This window comes from Oncorhynchus tshawytscha, linkage group LG33 (genome assembly GCF_018296145.1).
Source record: "Oncorhynchus tshawytscha isolate Ot180627B linkage group LG33, Otsh_v2.0, whole genome shotgun sequence".
Lineage (NCBI taxonomy): Eukaryota > Metazoa > Chordata > Actinopteri > Salmoniformes > Salmonidae > Oncorhynchus > Oncorhynchus tshawytscha.
The window spans coordinates 34,057,608-34,063,855 of NC_056461.1; the positions used below are offsets into that span (position 1 = coordinate 34,057,608).

Sequence of the window (6,248 nt, forward strand, 5' to 3'; positions counted from 1 at the left end):
CTCTAACAGGTTTTTTCACTTATGACCAAACAGTTGTTAGAGAGGTGTCTGAGGGAGGGCCATATGTTTATGAGGTTTAGTTTATTATGTTGGATGTTTTTCTTATATTTTACATAACTGAAAACCTTGGGCAAGGATGAGAAATGCATGCACATGCTTTTACACTGTATGTTAAAGGATAATTGGCTTGCGGAGCAATCTTTTACTTCTTTCTAGCTATGTGAGGGGATATATTTGCTCCTGTCTCCCCAGTATGAATGAGAAGGTGAAGCAAAAGTTGATAAGGATTAATTAAGGGTGGCAGGTTGTCTCCTTGGCAACATAGAAGGTGCTTCCCTTCTCACTTGTACTGGGACAAACTTTAAGGTGTGGGACTTATTAAGCCCCAGAGGAGGGATATTTTGGGAATATTCCAGAACATGTGTGGCCATTATATATTTCAGGGTAGTCAGCAAGATGAGTGCACTCTATATGTGGGTCTGGGTCATTAGACACCATTAGACATGCACCTGTCTGGGGAGTGGACATGGAAAGGCAGTTGTTTCCATGAACTAGCTCGGCTTATATTACTATTGTAATAAAGTCTATTTGAACTCACAGGCTCCGGTATTTCAGAAATATTATTGACTGAATATTTCCACGACAACACCTCTCCAGGATCACCTGAGGGGTTGTCTTCACACTGGACCGCAAACACATAATAAACATCATAAACTACAGTGTCAATGTGTCTGAAAACGGTTTCTAATCACAACGAGTCACTGTTAATTTGCCAAAAATAAAGATGTTCCAGAGACATTCAGTGTGTGTGTGTGTGTGTGTGTGTGTGTGTGTGTGTGTGTGTGTGTGTGTGTGTGTGTGTGTGTATATATGCATGTGTGTGTACACTCACAGGAAGAGGGGTGATGCTGGGAGGAGGGTTGGTCTCTCCAGAGAGAGGTTCTGGGACTGCCTGGTCAAGTTGATCATTTGAGTGTTCATTCTGTGAATTAGGTTATAATTTATTACATTGTAATAAGTAATCAAAACATGTTAATATGATTGAGAAGTAGAATAATAAAACAACATGACATTAGCTAATAAACACATCTGTCCTACAACCACGACGCAATAAATACACCTGTCCTACAACCACGATCCAATATAACATCTGTCCTACAACCACGATGCAATAAATACACCTGTCCTACACCACGATCCAATATAACATCTGTCCTACAACCACGATGCAATAAAACATCTGTCCTACAACCACAACGCAATAAAACATCTGTCCTACAACCACGATCCAATATAACATCTGTCCTACAACCACGATGCAATAAAACATCTGTCCTACAACCACATGCAATAAAACATCTGCAATCCAATATAACATCTGTCCTACAACCACGCAATAAAACATCTGCAAATCCAATATAACATCTGTCCTAAAACATCAACCACGATGCAATAAAACATCTGTCCTACAACCACGATGCAATAAAACATCTGTCCTACAACCACAATGCAATAAAACATCTGTCCTACAATGCAATAAAACATCTGTCCCACCAATGCAATAAAACATCTGTCCTACAACCACGATGCAATAAAACATCTGTCCTACAACCACGATGCAATTAAAACATCTGTCCTACAACCACGATGCAATAAAACATCTGTCCTACAACCACGATGCAATTAAAACATCTGTCCTACAACCACGATGCAATAAAACATCTGTCCTACAACCACGATGCAATAAAACATCTGTCCTACAACCACGATGCAATATAACAATTCATGTCTGAAAAGGCAGCGGAATACAATACTGCTTCGCATATAAAATAGAAGTATCTACCCTCAACACATTTTCATCCAAATATGCTTATATTATCTTTATAAACTGCACCATTATAGGCTAAGGATGTCAGTCCCAGCTATGGAGTTCAACAATGGTACCTGAAACACCAAATTCTCTTCACAAAAAAATCCCAAAAGGCCAAATCTAAACACCTGTTAATGTTTCTAAAAGCTGTATTGTAATATACTGTATTTGTGAATCACAACTTTTTGTCCCTCTTTTGTCTGCTGATCTGCTCGACATGTGGTGCTGCTGTGTCGTTAGCAGGCCTCATCCAAAACTTAAAACCTTCTAATCATTCAAATATTCAAATGTATAACACAAGCAACAGATCATAAAGTACTGTAGCTTGGATGTCTGCTGACTAGCCATATAAACAAAACACATTCACAACATTCATCCGTAGTATCTGTTCCGTACTGTCCATGCTAAGCATGGTGGGGACCACGTGCAACCACATTCAGCGCCGCACATCAGACAAAGTTTAATGATATACTTCCAGTACACAACAAATACAATAGTAAACATTTAACAAATCATGATATTAGCTAATAAACTTACCCCCATGTTACAACAGGCAATAATGTTGAATACTGAATACTTTACTTTGACAGAGATACCCTTCCTGTGTCAACCTTGTGTAGTTTGGTAGATATTACCGGAAGAGTGTGTATCTTCCGGTAAAACTACAGTGATATACAGTACATACGAAATTATATCATCATGCATACATTGCCGTGTTAAAATTTTTACCCCCAAAACTTGATCCCACAAATTCTCAATAGAGAATCTCCATTAAAAGTGTTTTAGTTTTGGACTAGGCTTAATACGAGTCTGGAAAAACTGCCCCTCAAGTTTCGGGGTGGCAAGTAGCGTTGTGCCAGTAACTGAAAGGTTGCTACATCGAATCCCTGAGCTGACAAGGTAAAAATCTGTCGTTCTGCCCCTGAACAAGGCAGAATCCACTGTTCCTAGGCCATCTTTGTAAATAAGAATATGGTCTTAAATGACTTGCCTAGTTAAATAAAGGTTAAATAAAAATATAAAAATATATTGAGTAAAACTGTCCCAACATACCTTGCTTTTTCTTCATGTGGACCTCTGGGGAGGTTGAACTGTAAAATAACTTTATCTGTTCCATGACTAGTTTGAGTTTGGTCTAGTGGTAGCGTTGCATCCTGGATTCAGGATGTAATCCTAGTGGTAAGGGTTCAATCCCGGAGACTTCCACCTTCCTCTTTCCCCTTCATGTTTTCTCCTCTCCTTCATATCTGGTTGAAGATCAATAACATTACAAAATCTACCAAACGAGGTGCTCAAACTCAGAGGTTTTCCTACAAGTCTGAGTAACAACAGATCTGACGAGCACTATGGTTTCTATCATTCTATCATTCTATGCAAAAAAATGCAAAATCAAAACCTATTCGACTCGATAGAGGTGCACAGAGTTTTTAGCAGTACTGCTACCAATGAAAGCCCTGTTGCCATGTATATCTGTCTTGTGTATCTGTCATGGTGATCTCTTTTAATGTCTGATGTCTGTGTGTTGTGTTGTTCTATTTAACTGTTGTCTCCACCTCTGGACAGGTTGTCATTGTAAATAATAATTAGTTCTTAATTGACTTCAACAAAACAAAGAAGAAATCCAATGAAATCACTGTTTCTAACAACATACGCAATAGAATATTATTTCTGTGGAATAAAGAGCCAGACAGTTGTTTACTGCTGTTTTCTTTCCCCTGGCTGTGAGGAAGAGGAAGAGAGGGAAGGGAGAGAGAGAGGAAAAAAGAAAGGGAGAGAGAAGAAGGGGTGGGAGGGGAAGAACGAATGGGAGTGAGAGGGGAGGGAGGACCGGGTGGGAGATGAAGTAGGTAGGGTGTGAGAGGGGGAGGGAGGAGGGGAGGGCAGGGAGAGAGAGAGGTGGGGAAGAAAGGGGAGAGAGAAAAAAGAAAGAGCTCAGCGTATTTACATATCATTTGAATATATTCCCTGCCTACGTACTGTAGTTATTGTTGTAGATGGGCATATATTTCTTACCATATTACTGTTGGAGCTGGGCCTGTATTTCTTACCGTATTACTGTTGGAGCTGGGCCTGTATTTCTAACCATATTACTGTTGAAGCTGGGCCTGTATTTCTTACCATATTACTGTTGGAGCTGGGCATATATTTCTTACCATATTACTGTTGGAGCTGGGCCTGTATTTCTAACCATATTACTGTTGGAGCTGGGCCTGTATTTCTAACCATATTACTGTTGGAGCTGGGCCTGTATTTCTTACCGTATTACTGTTGGAGCTGGGCCTGTATTTCTTACCGTATTACTGTTGGAGCTGGGCCTGTATTTCTTACCGTATTACTGTTGGAGCTGGGCCTGTATTTCTTACCGTATTACTGTAGGAGCTGGGCCTGTATTTATTACCATAGTACTGTTGGAGCTGGGCCTGTATTTCTTACTGTATTACTGTTGGAGCTGGGCCTGTATTTCTTACCGTATTACTGTTGGAGCTGGGCTTGTATTTCTTACGTATTACTGTTGGAGCTGGGCATGTACTGTTGGAGCTGGGCCTGTATTTACTGTTGGAGCTGGGCCTGTATTACTGCTTGGAACTGGGCTGGGCCTGTATTTCTTACCGTATTACTGTTGGAGCTGGGCCTGTATTTCTTACCACATTACTGTTGGAGCTGGGCCTGTATTTCTTACCTTATTACTGTTGGAGCTGGGCCTGTATTTCTAACCATATTACTGTTGGAGCTGGGCCTGTATTTCTTACCGTATTACTGTTGGAGCTGGGCCTGTATTTCTTACTGTACTACTGTTGGAGCTGGGCCTGTATTTCTTACCGTATTACTGTTGGAGCTGGGCCTGTATTTCTTACCGTATTACTGTTGGAACTGGGCTTGTATTTCTTACCGTATTACTGTTGGAGCTGGGCCTGTCAGAAACAGACTCCATGAGGGTGGTATGAGGGCCCGACGTCCACAGGTGGGGGTTGTGCTTATAGCCCAACACCGTGCAGGACGTTTGGCATTTGCCAGAGAACACCAAGATTGGCAAATTCTCCACTGGCGCCCTGTGCTCTTCACAGATGAAAGCAGGTTCACACTGAGCACATGTGACAGACGTGACAGTCTGGAGACGACGTGGAGAACGTTCTGCTCCCTGCAACATCCTCCAGCATGACCGGTTTGGCGGTGGGTCAGTCATGGTGTGGGGTGGCATTTCTTTGGGGGGCCGCACAGCCCTCCATGTGCTCGCCAGAGGTAGCCTGACTGCCATTAGGTACCGAGATGAGATCCTCAGACCCCTTGTGAGACCATATGCTGGTGCGGTTGGCCCTGGGTTCCTCCTAATGCAAGACAATGCTAGACCTCATGTGTCAGTGAGTTTGTCTTTAGTCCAGGTCTGGGAGGAGATCCCTCAGGAGACCATCCGCCACCTCATCAGGAGCATGCCCAGGCATTGTAGGGAGGTCAAACAGGCACGTGGAGGCCACACACACTACTGAGCCTCATTTTGACTTGCGCGTTAGCGGGAGTTTTTTTATTTGACCTTTATTTAACTAGGAAAGTCAGTTAAGAACAAATTCTTATTTTCAATGACGGCCTAGGAACAGTGGGTTAACTGCCTGTTCAGGGGCAAAACGACAGATTTGTACCTTGTCAGCTCGGGATTTGAATTTGCAACCTTTCGGTTACTAGTCCAACGCTCTAACCACTAGGCTACCCTGCCACCCCAAAGTAGGAAAGCCATCGACATCTGTTCTACATAGACTACATTTACATTATTACTTCTGAACAAAATAGCTTTTTGGGGTTCTCATAAGCTTACAATTATGTTTTGATTATTGCTTCAACAGTCGCTAAGATTATATTTGGTTGTGATCTTTGCAAAAATAACTGCCTCATCAAAAATTGCTATCTACAATGCTAACGCTCATTGACATAGGCTGTAGCAAAAGCTAGCTGAAGAGGCATTTTACTGGTTGAAGTGTTTTAAAAAAAAAAGTATCATGCAGTTGATTTGCGATGATGATACAAACATAAAACAGGATGTTCATACGAGCCTAAAATAAGCAGTAGTGTGAAATGCAACATGGACATAGTGTTTTTTTGTGTGGCATTCTATATAATGTTAAACGCCCCAGAGTTCTGACAAACTTGCGCGCATCGCCCTCGTGCGGCAATATTTGTAAAAACAGAAAGGGGTCTATACTTCGTTCCTCATTTACTCAAGTGTTTACTTTATTTGGCAGTTGCCTGTAGCTAGCTGGACTACGTCACTACACGCATTGCAAACAGCTATCCATTAACTACAGTCACAAATATGGTAGTGAGAGGAAGCCCTCTGGCTGGCAGTGAGAGAAGATTGAACGAGATGGATGTTAGCCAAAGAGTAATG

The 6,248-nt window shown here is 41.8% G+C and overlaps 1 long non-coding RNA gene across 1 annotated transcript in view; it reads right to left on the bottom strand.

Annotated features, from left to right (window-relative positions):
- LOC112230610 overlaps positions 1–3,582 on the bottom strand; it is a 7,119-nt gene extending 3,537 nt beyond the window's left edge. Inside the window, exons 1-2 of the long non-coding RNA XR_006080698.1 lie at positions 2,924–3,582; positions 893–982 (exon numbers count right to left, since the gene is read on the bottom strand). This is a non-coding gene — a long non-coding RNA (uncharacterized LOC112230610). The remainder of the gene's footprint in view (positions 1–892; positions 983–2,923) is intronic.
- Between the last annotated feature and the right edge of the window lie 2,666 nt (positions 3,583–6,248).